The sequence below is a fragment of the Protopterus annectens genome, chromosome 6.part1, assembly GCF_019279795.1.
Source record: "Protopterus annectens isolate FY-2018-M chromosome 6.part1, PAN1.0, whole genome shotgun sequence".
In the NCBI taxonomy this organism is placed as follows: Eukaryota; Metazoa; Chordata; order Ceratodontiformes; family Protopteridae; genus Protopterus; species Protopterus annectens.
Window position 1 is genome coordinate 267293411 of NC_056738.1, and position 16111 is coordinate 267309521.

General features: G+C 38.3%; 1 protein-coding gene across 2 annotated transcripts in view; it reads left to right on the top strand.

The window, feature by feature from the left end:
* Positions 1-16111, top strand: part of UBE2F (ubiquitin conjugating enzyme E2 F (putative)) — a 2002640-nt gene that overhangs the window by 463548 nt on the left and 1522981 nt on the right. The window lies entirely within an intron of this gene.

The window sequence follows — 16111 nt, forward strand, 5'->3', positions numbered from 1 at the left end:
TGATCGGAACTCTATCACCGCCCCTTTCACTATGTTTTTGGATTTCAGGTTAAAAAAATCTTTTAAATAAGGAGCAACATCGATGTATTGATTCCTGTGTTTTCATGAAACATTGCAACAAATTGACTTTTTAATCATTCCTTCTTTTTCATTACCATAGACGTAAAAGATTTGTATTCTGTGATCCTGCATGAGCTTGGTATTTCTTGGTTCACAGATCTTTTATGTAGGTAATGTATTAGCCAAGATTTTATTAATATGTATGAAGATATTTTAGAAATTGTTTTAAACAATAACTATATTCTTTTTGAAAAATTTTTTTTTTTCAACAAAGGGGTGTGGCCATGGATGCGACTTGTGGAGGCTTATTTGCTAATATTGTCATGCTTGAATGGGAAGATCGTTTTTTTTTTTTTTTAAAGTGAGTGATTTGAAGCTTGTGAAATTTATTTAAGATGTCTGGATGATATATTTATCATCTGTAGATATGATGAAACTGTTGCTGATTTCATTAGCTATCTTAATAGTCGTCTTCTTCTTTTCCCGGTTAAGGGTCACCACAGCGGATCACCTGTCCGCTCATGATTGGCAGTGGAGTTTTACGATGTTGGGTTGCCAGCCCGGTGCCCAACCTTCCACAGAAGGCACAAACACAGTCACACCACGGCCAGTTTAGAGTATCTAATCCACCTACAGCATGTCTTTGGGATGTGGGAGGAAACCGGAACACCCGGAGGAAACCCACGCGACCACAGGGAGGACATGCAGACTCCGCACAGAAGGCACCCCAGACGAGAATCGAACCAGAGAACCTCTTGCTGTGAGGTGGCTATGTTAACTGCTGTACCACCGCGGCCACCCAGCTATCTTAATAGTACTAGATCCTTTTTAAATTTTTCTTATGAAATTGGGGATAATTGTACCCATTACCTTGATGTACTATAGGAAAAATGTATCACCCATGGATGTTATATTTCTAAAATTTATAAAAAAAACAACCTACTTCAGTAAGTTTTTACATTTTTATAGCTTTTACCCTCTTGGTAAAAAAAAATCTGTTTTAAAAGATCAGTTTGTTAGAACAGCCCGTATGATTACAACCTTTAATGATTTTCTTTAGAATGTGAATTTTTAAGTTGCATGTTTTCTAGAAGAGGTCATCTCCAGGATTTTATTGGCAATGTAAAAAATGAAGTGATACAGAAGAGAAAAACATTATTTCTCTCCTATTTTGGATGCTATTGCTGGAGTGAGTGATATTCATTCCAAGTCTGGCTTTAAATAAGGGGCAGTTGATACATCTCTTGTTAAGTTAATACCAAGAACTTTCCCCTAGCTTTCATTTCAGTCTTTAATTCTGACAGTTTTTTTATTAGAGATATTATTGAAAAGAATTGGGTCATCTTATTTGATGACCATATCATCAAAGAAAAAGTGGGTGAAAAACCTTGTTTTATATACAAAAAGGGATCTAATCTTAAAGATTTAATTGAGAATACATCAGTTACAAAAATGCTGGTGAATCTGTTATGAGAAAATTTAGTTGTTGACCCTTTTGTATATATATTCAAGCAGGTGAATTATTTGAAATTAATAGCATTCCTTTTTATATAAAAGGATAATATAATTGTGAAACTAGGGGTATATAGTATATGCGGGTCTATATTAGAACATCGAAGTTTCAAAACTTCGAATGTTCTAATATTGACTCTTATTCAGCGAAAGCTGAAAACATCTAACAATACAGCACAGCGATCTTTTTCCTAGGGAAAAAATTTGCTATTCCAAAATACACACACAACACAAGCACGCCAAACAAGCAACAATCCACACACATGCACCTAAAATCTTACACTAATCTATACACACATCACTAACTACCTACTTACCTTAACCCAAACCCTAACCCTAAGGTCCATCACTATCATGCACTCACCCGCACCATGACTCAGCTACCCCGCCCTAACCCTCACATCCACACAATCGCACACTTACCTGACCCGCACCTTAACCCTAACTCGCCTAACCCGCCCTAACCCTCATGTCCACACAATCGCACACATACCTAACCCACACCCTAACTGACCTAACCCATACTTAATCGCACACTTACCTGAACCTGACTCGTAACTTTCCACCACAGCGCTGAAAACACTGAAGCAACAGAAATGGACAACCAAATTCTTTCCGTAGGAAAAAATTTGGTTTTCTGTTGCTTCGATATTTTCAGCTTTCGCTGAATAGGGGTCAATATTAGAACATTCGAAGTTGACCTGTGTCAACAGTGCTCAACTTTTTATATTGGTAAAACCGAGTGTTGCCTGAGTTGTTGTGCTAAACGTTTTTCTTGCTCTGGAGTTATTGTAAAAAAAAAAAAAACAGTTGCTTAATGGCAGTCTTTCTAAACTCATGCATATTATCAAGGTGCTCGCTTATTTTCTATTTAGCATTTTGCAATTTCTCCTGCTCTTATTCTGTGAGATTCCCCCTATACTGCAATACTTTAACATTTATCAGTCCCTCTAAATAATTCTTATTACTTCTAACCATTTCTCTTTCTTTTATTTCCACCCTATTTTTAATCTCCACTTTAATTTAATCCCACTCCCTAGCTATATTTTCAGAAGAAATTTCTGTCTTCCCTAATAACTCATGAATAATTTTCATAACCCATTCCTTAAATTCCTCTCTTTTTAACAGATAGGTGGAAAGCACCAGTGTCTCATTTTTATTTATTTATCCTGTGTTTTTATTTGTTATTATTGGTGCATGATCTAGAGTAGTTATTGGATGCATATCAAAACTTTCAATTAAATGCACGTGTTCCTGTGATGTGTAATTTCTGTCTAGCCTAGCCCAATTTTTGTACCTTGGGGAGTAATATGTAAATTCAGTCTCAACTCCTACTAATGAATTCACATCTTCCATTCAAAATACTTTCATAAATTTCTTCAAAAAAAACTACCATCTTTTTTTATATTTTCCCTTCTGAACCCCCCCACCTACATCCTCACTGTTGCAAATCAAATTCCAATCTCAAGTAATATTCCCTGCTGAAAGGTATTTATTTCTCCCAGAATTTTCTTAAGCCCCATTGTAGTAGTTTTAGATGAATATAAATACATGCCAGTATAATTCTCCTCTCTTGCCAGTAGCCCCTTAGTACTCCATGTCTACCATTTTTATATTTTTTCCTCCTCTATCACTATTTGTCCCACATATTCTGATAACTAAACATTGTGAAATGCTTTCTTTATCAAATTCATGTGCTCAGCTCTTTCCAAGCATGTCTCCTGTAGCGTAACTATTTGTACTCTGCATTTTTTTAGTATAGTTCACTACTCTTTCTTTTACGTGTATAACTGTGAGACCATTCACATTTAAATATTATATAGAGAATGTCATTATGTTAAGAAGTTATTTCCACCTGTTTTGTGCTTTTTTAAATGTCTAATGTCAACTTTTGTTTTATATGCATACACGTTTGGCAGGTTGGTCTGTTATACAGTAGTTTTTTTGTCATTTCCATTTGAACCTGTCTCGCATCTTACAAAACTTTTTGTTTTAGTAAAAACTCTCAAAAAACAGACCCCCATAACACCCTTAAAACATATTAACTTAATACTAACATATAAAACTATTTACATCTTCAGATACTGAAGTTTAACCCTCTTAATAGAAACAATTGTCTCAGACTAACAACCACACTCAACAGACGTGGATTGTAAACATTTGAATGCTTTCAGAAAATATTATCTCCTAGCCATTGAAAGAAGGAAGTATTCTGTTTTTATTGCCCCTTATCAGATTGTCTCCATATAAGCATTAGAACCCGAAAGTTGTTTCTACTACAAGCACTCATTTATTTGTTAGAGGAAAACTTTATATTCAGTGTTCTTTATTTGCTTCCCTTTAAAACGTGTTACTAGATCAAGCTAAGGGCCCTAATCCAGTCATTCCTCCATGTAAGATTAAGAAAAAACATATCATTTTTTCTTGCATCATGCTGTTTCATCCAGACTTTTATTCTCTTTTTACACCGCAGTGCCTGCATTTTTTTAAAACTGAACAAGGAGAAAGAAAGTTAGGAAAAAGAAACAGGGTCACCTCTTTACTTTAGTATCTGTATTGCACTCAAAAATAACCGAGAAAGCTTTACTTTATGTATAGCATGTAGGTTATGTCATGCATTATAAAAATACTACTGTTAACAAAAAAATGTTTTCCTTATTATTTATTGATTGATTGGTTGACATTTGATTACCAGGAAGGTTCTAATGGGTAGAAGCCCATTTTCATTGGAGGACCGCGGAGAAAAGCTCCAAATTATTTCATAACATTTTAAGAACAATAACTATACAATCCTTAAATATAAAACAAAAACCTCTGCAGTTTAAATAATTATAACAAATTAGACATAATATAAAACATTGGTTAAGAATCTGTACAAGGTATGTGATAGTCATTTAGAGAAATTGTACACAGTTTGTAGAGAAATTAAAGGCAAGCTATTTTAATACAAACAGGAATTGCAGTATGAAGTGAGGGAAAAACAGGCTTATGATATACTTAGAGATAAAGTCAGGGAAGAGAAGTAGATAGCAGTAAGGAGGTAAGTGAAAAAGGTTGTGTAATGAGGTATAAGGAATAAAAAGGTACTTGTTCACATGTTGAGTTATAGTTTATCCTGGTTTTGAGCAAGAACAGAGCCAGAGTTTAGCTAGGAAGTCTTTCATAGTGGTTTTGAAAGATGGGGGGGGGGTATAGACTTGATGGATACATGTAAGGAGTTACAGACCTTAGCAACCTTGTATGAGTAGAGAAGTAGAGACAATGCCCAGCAGATTTGTTAGGTTTGTAGACAGGAGTTTTTGGTCACTGGATCGCAGTGACCCACTGGGAACATAGTTGTGTAGAATGTTTTTAGTGCAGGACAGGCAGATGGATACTGGATAATTTTATAGTTGGTAATACGTTGTGCATTTGTTAGTTGATATGATGGTTCTAACCAGTTTAGGTGTTCAGTGCTATATGGTGGTGGGTTCTGAAAGGGCTATGTGCTGCAAATTTAACAACTCTGTTACAGCATTGTTCAAGTTTTAATTGTTGTGAAGCCTGGAGATTAGTAAGGATGGAAGCACCATAAAGAAGAGTGGGGAGGAGGTAAGTAGTGGCAAGTGTAGTTTCAGTTGCATCAGTTTGAAAGCTTTTGACTCTGTAAAGCATGCATAGATTTTAAAGAGTTTTTCTTATGCAGTTTTATATATGCAGGTAAAATTTTAGATTATCATCCACCATCACCCCTAATAGTTTGCTGTGAGAACTGACTTCAGTGGTTGTATTATTAAGAGAGAGGACTTTAAATGTTATTTTTTCATGAGAGGAATTTGGGGAAAATGTAGTAGTTTGATCTTTTTTGGGTTGAGCATTAATTGTGAGTTAACTCTTTCCTTCTGCTTCCCATCTCCTGAATGTTCTTCCAAACATTAATGACATGAAGTAGGGCATATGCTTTGGAGTCCCCTAGAAGTTTAACAAAGTCAAAAAAGTCCAGTATTTCCAGTTTTTCTATTTCTGTCATGTTTCACAAATACAATTAATGTTTTGTAATCCCACATTTATTTACCAGTTTCTGAGATGCCGGCTTTCTTCCTGTTGAACTCCATTTCCCAAATCTAGTCTCTGCCTCATTTCCAACGTACTCCTGGCTCTTCTAGTCAACTCTTGTGCACTTTTCTGTCTTTCAAGCATTCTCATTTGAAACATTGGAAAAGGTTCACTGGAACAGTCTCTCTATGTGTTTTATTACTAGAAGAACAAGAAGCAGAATGTCCTTCTGTTTGATAGCTCACTTTCTATTGAGCAGACTTTTGTATTTCATCCTTAGCATACTCTGCATCAAAAAATGATTTTGAGCCTCCAGAAAAAATATTCTGAAAATAGTTGGATATAGCAGCTTCAATCTCATGCCTGGATCATGGCATTCCCTGATTACTGGAATAAATTTACTTTTCTTCTGCCTGGTATACAGTAAGTAATCATTTTCCACAATCTACTTTCTCACACTTTTTAGTACTTTGTCCTGCCACAGTTTTGTCAGAATCAATTATTTCTGCTGTTAGGATTGTATCTTTACTGTTAAAGGTCTAGGTTTCTTTCTCATGGCCAGGTTTGGAACATACATACAATGTGCCCTTTCAGTTAACAACTCCTGGTGTGGAATACCAGTCTAGTTGCTTATTTGCACTTTCATAAAATTAATGCAGTCTGTTCCTTCCAGCTTTTCTTGTACGAGAGAAAATCTCTGGTTTTCCCTTTGTGCTGTGCTCTCTAATTCTGTTATTTTTTTTAAACATCTCTTCTTGAGCAGTCTCATACTCAGCCAGACTTTTTGTTTCATTTGGACCTCTGATTTTTCTGCAGCTTTATCACCTCATCCGAATATTTGTTTAAGGCTTCTTCCATTTTTTTCCAACCTTTTATTATTTGACTTGATATATTTCTTCAGTGTTTCATTTATTTTAATTAGCTCTGTGTCTTGCACCAAAGCTGGAGCTTTCAGTGTATTTTGCTGAACAGCTGCAGAATTCTTCCCAAGTAATGCTTTCTCCTCACCTTTTGTGATTGATTTTCCTTCAGGTTTTCTGGATTTATTTTTTTGCTGGTATCCATGTAATTCAGTTACTAGCCAGTTACTGAATTTTACCCTAAAGGACAAGTTCACTGACTGTGTTTTCTGAGTTTCTGTTTTCACACTGGAAGAGCTGAAATTAAGCTATTACTCATTGCGCAGCCATCTTGGAAGTCCCTGGCAGAGATGATTTTTAAGTTGGAGCTGTTGTCTCACCATACATTTGTGAGAGCTGTACCACAGTAATCATTGTTTATTGGTTTACAGAATTAATAGAAATATGAAAGTTAGAGAATGGTGAGCTCATTTGACTTCTGAGCAGCATGCATGTTTTACCATCAAATTTTATTTAAAGGGAAACTAAAGTAAAATACCTTATATTTGTTTTTATTATACAGAGCAGTGGCAGCACTACATCAGACAAATGATTTGTGTGGTTACTGTCTTTTCAGAAGTGTTCACAGGCTAATACATTTTAGAAATAATTTGTTGTTGCATTATACCTTACTTATGGTGTCAAGAGAAATCAAATTAGTGGTTGATATAAGCTTAGCAAATAGTGTCTTTAACAAGCTCAGTATAGTTTCATGTCTCTTCATTAGGCTGTTTATTATCTGTAGTTAACTTTGCATTCAGAATACTTTTGTTTATTTTTATGAAAGATGAGAAGCATACTAATTGTAAGCAAATATCATCTCCCACAATTAATTGAATTCTAATTACCATTTTAGATTTTAAAAATCATCAATAAGGGTCTACCTCTTATTGATTAGTTATAGTCTGACCAGACCAGGAACACTTCTTACCATTCAGTGAAGAAAACCTTTCTCGTTTCATTTGCTTTTGCCATTTACAAAGGATGTTGGTCCAACCATGGTGAGTCTGTTGTATAGACACTTGGCATCTGCATTTACATTTTACTGATCTTTAGAGTGGTTGTGTTTAGTGTAACCAGTGGTGATTTTTACGTTGGGCTGTTTGCCTTTTATTGAGCTGGCTTTTCAGCTAATTGATTGCCATGGTTTCAAGTTCTTTGTTTTCTAGTTTTCATGGTAGAAGATCGTGATTGGCAAAACTGAAGATTTTATGCTGGTAAACAAATACATCCAGCAAGTTCACCTTTATAGAAACTGGACTTGCAAGTGCTGAATGAAGGAGTTTTGCTGTCGTATTAAAGCATGGTCAGAATTCATGTGGAGCATTACACAGGATTCTGTTAAATTGTAAGTGAGATAAAAATCTGACTGTAGATTAATTTTTCCACTGCTTTGCTGAGTGGTGGTAGATTGGATATGGGACTGTACTGTTTAGGAGCAATGGAGTTATAAACATTTGGTATATGTGATATGATGGCATTTTTCCAATAATCAGGAATTTTGTCAGCTTGTATTGTAAGGTATTAGAAGAAGGTGTGAGATGGAGTGAGAGAGAGAGAGAGAGATGCTGATTGTTTAATGAATTTAGGATGAAGGACATTGCTTTACTGATGAGACTTTTAGAGACTTTTAGCAGTTGTTTGCATAGTTTGTATATAGAAACAAAGGAAAATGAGTGAAGTGGAATTGATGTTCTTCATTCCACATTGCTGCAGTCCTAACCATTGGGAATACCAGAGTAATATTATTGCGGCGTCAGGCGCGCATTACTGGGACGCCAGTACGTCAGGGTACTAAATCGCATGACCGACGCCATATCCTCGCATGGTCCAGAAGCAGATGTTTTGAAAGTGCAGGTTGGCGTTGTTTCAGACGATCAGAGTTGGTGGAAGTACCCCGTGGGGAATATTTTGGTTTTTCTTGCCTCAGTATTTAACCGGATGTCAGAAAAAGTGAATAACTGTATTTCTTGTGGGAAACAGATACCTCATAGGGATTACCATACCTTGTGTATACCTTGTTTAGGGCCTGAAGCGCGTTGTTGTTGGATGCGCTCTTTGTGCTAGGTTTAACAAACGCACTATTAAGAGCAGTGGTAGTGTAGTTTGAAGCGCGTTAGATTATAAAATGCCGTCGGATGCTCAAAAGCGCAAGACAAAAAGCTAAGTTTAGGGTGATGAACCGGCAGTCCCAGACGCCGGTTCTTTAGAAGGCTCAGTGGGGAGGTTTTGCCAGGAGTTTCTTTGGAGTCTCAGGCAGAGACTTTACTGTTACAGGATGTGCCTTCTCAGGAAGTAGGCCAGGCTGAGGGCTCTCTTTTCTCCTCTTTTCCCCTCTTCCCCAAGGTAGTTAGCTGTTTCTGTTTCCTTCCTTGAGGAGGTAGCCAAGTTCAGCTTCAGTGGGGCTTCTCCCAGCACTTCAGGTTCTGTGCCTAAGAAACATATGCTTAAAATGGCAGAAGATTTAATTACTATGATTAGAGGCTCTATGATAAGAGGGCTAGGGTGGAACCTGAGTTTGAGTGTTTGGAACAGTATTCTGCAGAAGACTTGCAGGAGTTTCCACCTTATTCTGATTCTGATGTGGATGATTCCACTTTCTCATTTTCAGAGACTCTGCATTCCATGAGAGAACACTTTAAATGGGAAGGCCAAGATTACTCTGATTCCAGAAAAAGGCTTAGAATTTTATTTTTACCCCAACATAGGCCCTTAGCTATACCTCCTGTGTTGAATGTGGTGGAAGATGTTTTGAACCCTGACTCTTTGCCTCCTAAGCTCATAAGTATTTGTTTAAGAGTCCTAGGCGGACCCAGAAACTGTATCTTAGGGGATAGGTGGGGAAAGAAAGTGTATACTTCTTCCACTCTAGCCATAGGCGTGTGGAATGTCAGTTTCACATGCTAAAATATCAAAATTATCTCCTTTCACAATTGAAATCTAAGGTGGATGCTGGCGGAAGGTATTGAGTGTAAAGAGTTGCTGGATTTAGTTCATGTGTCTGAACAAGTGGGTAAGCATTCTTTGCAATGTGGTTTTGATGCTGTACAGGCCTCCTCGAGGGTGGCTGCCACTAGTTCTGTTCTCTGCAGGCATGCCTGGTTGAGGGATCAGAATTTAGCTGAGCATGTTAAGACACGATTTTGGATGCTCCTTTACAGTCTGATGTGTTTGTTGTTTGGCCTGGAAGCACAGTTAAAAGAAAATGGAGGACAAAGCTAAGTCTATGCAAACTGTTAAAAGTCTAGGGTAGGCAGACGTGGTAGGGGCAGAGCGGGGGTCATCCTTTCAGAACAGACCCAGACCCTCCTTTCTTTCAGCCAGCCAGCAGACTGTAGCGCAGCCCTTTGGGAGGAAAGAGAGTCTCTTTTCAAAGAAAATTGGGATTTAATTACTCAAGACAGATGGGTGCCTCCATACAAAGAAAAAGAGGCTCATACAATTCTCTAGTTACTCCAGATGGGGCCATTCAGCCAGGCCCTTGTATCAGAAAGGGCTCTAGGATTTTATTCTCGCCTTTTTCCTAGTTACAAAAGAAGGGAAACACGGGAGACCAATTTTGGATTTATCTCTCTCAACTCTCTCCTGGACATTCCCCTAAAGAAGAGATATTGACGACGCGTTTTGCTTTTACCTCCTGCTGGGCAAAAGATCACTGATGGGTAGATTAGACAGAAGGAAGCCTTATTGCTGTGCCTTAAGGCTAAGTTGAAGTATCTGCGGTTTCGAGCTGAAATTCTTCTCATTATCAGTTCTCTGCATTGCCCTTTGGCTTATCTACTTCCAGAGTATTCACAAAGGTTCTGGCTCCAGGATAGCCATTTCAGGCTACATAAGGAATTCAAGATTCAAATCTATTGGACGACTGCCTGATTCTGGCCTAAGAAAAGGGAAGACCTTCTCTACAGCATCTGGAATATGTTATGTAGCAGCCTAAGATGCCTAGGGTATTCTGTGAGCGAAATAAAAGTCCAGTCTAGTACCTCTCAGACATGCTGCCTGGGTGTGAGACTGAATACACAGCCCAACAAAACAAAGAGTCTATCCTTTACTTTACATCAACTATCTCATCAGTCGTGCTGACTGACAAGACAGTCCTTCAATCATTAGGGTTCATGGCATTCTTTTCTGGTGCTTCCCCATAATGCCAAACTATATGAGGAAGCTAATGGTATCTCAAAAAAATGTATGACACAGCACTGCCAGGATTTGGACACTGTCATTCATCAAATAATACCAAAAAGAATTTTGTGGTGTTGTGGTGGAATGTCACCTAAACAAGGGACTCTCTGTGTCCGGTCCTGCCAGATCAGATTTTAACGACAGATGCATAGATGCATTGCTTCTTGAACTCATCTAAATGGAGGAAAGATACAAGACAGACAGTGGCCTGCCAGACTACAGCATCAGTTTGCATTAATTTCTTCCAGGGCAGGTGTTGATTCTAACAGACAACACAACTGTCAAGTGTGGTCACAAAACAAACAAGGTACATCAACACTACCTATCATTGGCATTGCAACCCATTGTACGAGGAGAGCGCGCCCTTTTATGGAGAAACTCTTTCAGGCACAGCTTCGCTCTTCAGAATAAGAGTTTTCATGTGACACAGAAGCTCTGCGAATCTGTTAAGCAGACCAAATCATGGATCCCCACCCGGTGGAAACTGGATCTTCATGTATTTCAAAGGAGACATATGTCCTGGGAACTCCAGACACCAGATCCGCTGCCAAAGTTTTGCACAAACAGCTGTTACATCACAGCACAAGCAGGTTACATCTTTCTTTTTCAGTTGGATAAATCTTCATGTGTACCTTTTCTTCATGTCCTCTTTCTTTCCACCTAAAACCTCTTCTTCAGACAAGACTTGATGATTACAATAGGATGTGATTGGCCCCGGCCCAGATTAGCCTCAGCGCGGTACCAGACCTGAAAGTAAGTAAAGAAGCCTCCACCCTTTTCCTCGCACCTGTTGTCTCAGAGTCTCAGGCCTGCTTCAATGTCAACTGGCTCTCTTTCTTCCAACAGCATGGCATATTCTGTTTATTCTGTTTGAGGAGTCTCCAACTTCCTCAACAAAGTTTTAAATGTGATTATGGAGCTTAGAGAAGACCCAGTACCAGAAAGTGTGTGTGAAAAAATGGAAGAGATTTTTATTTTGAGTGCAGCAAAGAATTTGGAGATTTCTGAGCTAATTTTGAGTGTGGGCTCTCAAATATCTTACTGAGTTATTGACAAAGGTTTGTCCTTTCCATTAAAGATTCATCATGCTGCAGCAATTTCAGCTCACTGAGATTGTGACCCACCATTGTTTCTTGGGAATTTTGTGTTGGAAAAATCCACTTGCTAACCTTTTGAGCCTGCGGGTACCTGATTTTATTTGAATTTGAGTGGGAAGACTGCTTTTTGTTGGCTATTTCTTCTGCAAGAAGGGTTTCTGGAGTTGCAGCTTATGGCAGTAGAGCCCCCTTCTGATTTTCCATAAGGATAGGTATGTCATTACTGCTAATCCTTCCCTTTATGCCTAAGGTGGTTTCTAGTGTGGCTTAGGGGGTGTGAGTTGCTATATATTATGTACATGTGTATATATATATATATATATATATATTATATATAATATTGGTGCAGTGCTTTTTGGTGTTTTTTGGTTGGGCCCTTTGTCTTTTAGGGTCTTCTGACATCTGGGGCAAGAAATTTCATAGCATTGGTGTAGGATATGTAGGATTAGAGAAAACTGGGGTGTGGGTAGAGTTTTTGGGGTAGTAAGAATAAAAGGGGGCTGTTAAGCCAGTAGTTTAGTTGATCATCTGCTTTGATAGTTTGTGAGTTATTGAGGAGTTTTTTTTTTTTTAATTTTTTCGATTTTCTAACTTGTTTTCTAGACATATACAGAATTCTTTAGGTTGTTTCCTATATTGGAGTTGTTGTTTTTGGAGATGTAGAAATTTTTCACTTTTTATCAGAAATCTTATTTCAGTTTTAAAACTGTGGGAGAACACACAGAATTGTATTCTTTTTTTGGCTGTTTTCCATAGTTGCCAATGTTTCTCCCTTTCATGTATTTTCTGTTTTAAGTTTGGTATTAGCTAGGGGGATAATTGGTTTTGAATGGTTATTAAAGTGGAGGTGAAAAAATTAACCTGTTAGATCTGTTTTTAGTAGAATGGGGTCCAGTCTATAATGCTAGGCTATTGTATAATGCTGTTTGTTTACAGGGAAAGGCAGACAAAATGGGTGGGGTGGGGTTTCGGACCTTAAAAAGATTTGAAAGACCAGTTGGAAATAACTGGTCAGTGATTGCTTTTGCATTTTAGCAGGGCAGATACCGTGATGTGGAATATTGAGAGAGGAATGTCTAATAAGGAGTGATTATTAGGGTTCATAGTTGATTGAGTTGATTCTTGTACTGTCTGTGCTACATTGTGAAAGGATGGAAATTAGGGTTAACACCGTTTAGTAATTTTTGAGAAGCCTCTTTCTGTTATCTGAAGGTGTGTAGGAGACTTTATTTGACCCCGTTACCAGTAGTGGAAGTATGACAGCCATTTCTGAATATGTTACAGTTTTAAAGAAGAGAAGGTGTAGAATTTTCTCAGGGATAAGGCAGGTTTCTTAAGGCTTGTACTGAAGAGAGGTAGGCTTCAAGCAGCTCTAATTTGCTATTCATGCTTCTTGAGTTAAGGTGACTTGTAAGCTTTTTTTCAATAGAAATGCAGACATTGAAAGCAAAAAAGAATCATGGGCTTTTTGATCTGCTTGTTTTTTAAACTACTGCTGGCTGTGTCATTTTTACTTACCCATCTTCACCATCTTATATTGTAAGATGTTTCCATGTCTGTTTCACACTGTCTGGAATACCTGTTGTGTACTTTTTCTTGCATCCACTCCAGTTTCTTTTAAAGAAATGTGTTAAATTGTGTTTGTTATCATTTGTTCCTTTAAATGTTATTACATTCCAGTTGATGTTCATCAGTCCCACTGCTGCAGCAGCCCTTGAGGCTTTATGGATTGATTCCTACTTATTAGGAACAACAACTTGCCACCTTCCGAAAATCTCTGCCCCCCCCCCCCCCATCTTCTTCACTCTGACTGCTGATTGGCTAATCCCAAGAGGGGAATCAGCAGTCAGAGTGAAGCTTTCTTTATGTTGAGAAGAAGCAAACCTTGGGCTTCGTAGGAGTAGCAATTAGCTGAGAGTTTAATTTCAGGCAGATAGGTCCCTGTTGGGGAATCCTTCCACTCAGAAATTATTGACGTTTTAAGAAAAAATAGGATTTACTCTTTTTTTGCTAAAATCAGTATTTCCCCTTCAAGAAAACTGGTATTTTTTCACAGTATCGGAAGTTTCCTGTCTGGAACTGCTATTTTTAGATAGTAGTGTTTATTAATGGATTTGGGACTAATCTTATAAAAAAGTGTGTACTGCTTGTATAAACTTTGAATTTTGTGGTACAGAAAATTTTACAGAGGAAGGAGCAGGATTTTATGTGTTTGTATAATGCCCATCATGATGATCTACCTACCGTATTGATTTCTGTTACAGTGAGTGCTCATGAGAGAGTGTTTGTACAATGCTCACAGGGGAATTCTGTTATACTGTCATTTTTCATAGTTACGGGACTGGGGAAAGTGTAGTTGACCGTAAGTGTGCAGTGATAACTTACCTTCCGACTTGCTTATTACAGCTATATTTACCATTTTTTATAACAACTTTTTATTAAATTTTAACAGTAACAACAAAAAATAAGATATTAAAATATAACTGTTTACAGTAGTGCATAACAAGATTTTCCTTATAAAATAAACCATTAATATTTTTCAAGTAAATCACTTATTTTTCCAGGATGTATATAAATGTGTAACATTAGGGGTTCTTATCATGATAGTTGAAAATTCACTTTTACACACACTCCTAGCTAAATATATAAATTCTATAGATAATAGAATAGTCTTGCTTTTCTAATTTTTTGAGATTACTTTACTATGTATTACTAAAATAGACCATAGTGGAGCACTTGTGATTTTGGTATAATGTCTGGAATTGGAGCATTAAGTAAAATCAAAGAATTGCCAATAATACATCTGTCTGACCACAATGCTTGAGTGAAATTTCTAAATTCTCCCCCGGATTCTCAAAAGCTTGCACGGTGTGCATGATTAGTGTAAGAGGAAATGTTGCCAGTATGGTGGCCAAGCGATCCAAGTACATGCTCGTTTGATGTGTGCGAGCGCTCTAGCACTAGTTCTGCATGTTCCCAGCCCCTGTATGCAAATTACCCCATTTGCAGGTGAAAACCATGCAAATGAGGTAAATCTGCCATCCAGGAAGTAGGAATCGGGGCATGCAGGACTAGCGTAATATGCAAAAATGTACTCAGTAACAGAGTACGGTACTGCAAAATCCAAAACAGGGACATGACAGCCCCAAATAAATGCTGCATATCATTAAGGAAGCATGCCAGTGGCCAAGTAGAAGGCCATTGGCATTGCAAACAATGCAAAATGTACAAAATACAACTTTTATTATATGTCCGCCGATCACGGCCATTGAAGCATAGGGCAGCGGCACGCGAATAGGATCAGTGGGGAAATAAGAAAATAAACCTAAAAAAAGCAGTCTAACTAAAATACGTATTTCGCCATACAAGTCAATGGCAGGCAAATAACAACCTGGCCAGTGAATAGTGGTTGCTAATGTGGGAGGCACAGTGTGACACATGTAACTATGCATTAGCAGGCAATCCTATGCAAATGAAGGGAAGGATAGTGAATCCTGTTTTTCCCCAGCATGTGAGGCATGTCTCAACAGTGTAAGAGTATGAATAGCTGAACGTACGACTAGGAGCTAGGTGACATAATGGATATGTGTGTCAGGCATACTCTTAGTGGATTGGATCCCTCTGGCTCGGGGTTGCAGCCAGCTTAGCACAGGGAAGCCAGGGGGTGTGTCTAAACCTGCCCAGCACATATGACAAAGTGTAAGCGGATGTGCGTGCCACACAACGGGATCTACAGGAAGATAAAGGAAGTGAACCCAGGAAATAGCAGCAGTGTGCACATTTGAGTAAACCGATTGTGCGGCACGCCCCCAGGCTGAAAAAGAAGGGCAGTGGGAAGGGAAAGCAGCAGTAGGAAGTTAATCAAGGGGGTACTAGGTTTGCTGCCAGGTGAAATGTATCGGAACCAGCCAGTTACACTGGCAGCAGCCCAGCCCAGAATGCCACTATAAACTATGCAAACACCTACCCCTCTGGTTTTTCCCACACCCTACGCCACTGGTGTAAACAAGCGGGGAACTTTTAACACTCACAACAGCAAAATGTTAGGGGCTGCAATAGCTATCATACAACTTGTGGAAGAGGCTGAGGATGGTGAGGATGTGAATGCTGCTGACCAACCCACAGTGAGGAGACTGAGAAGAGTGTACAGACCCAGGGTAACCTTCCAAGGGCTACATGAGCTGGAGATAGTGGAGTGCTATCGGGTGGACAGGGACCTCCTACAGCAAATTGTTGAGCTGTGCCAGCCACACCTGACACACTGATCTAACAGAGGGGAACCCATCCCAGTGGAAATGAAGGTATGTGTAAGCCTACAAATACTAG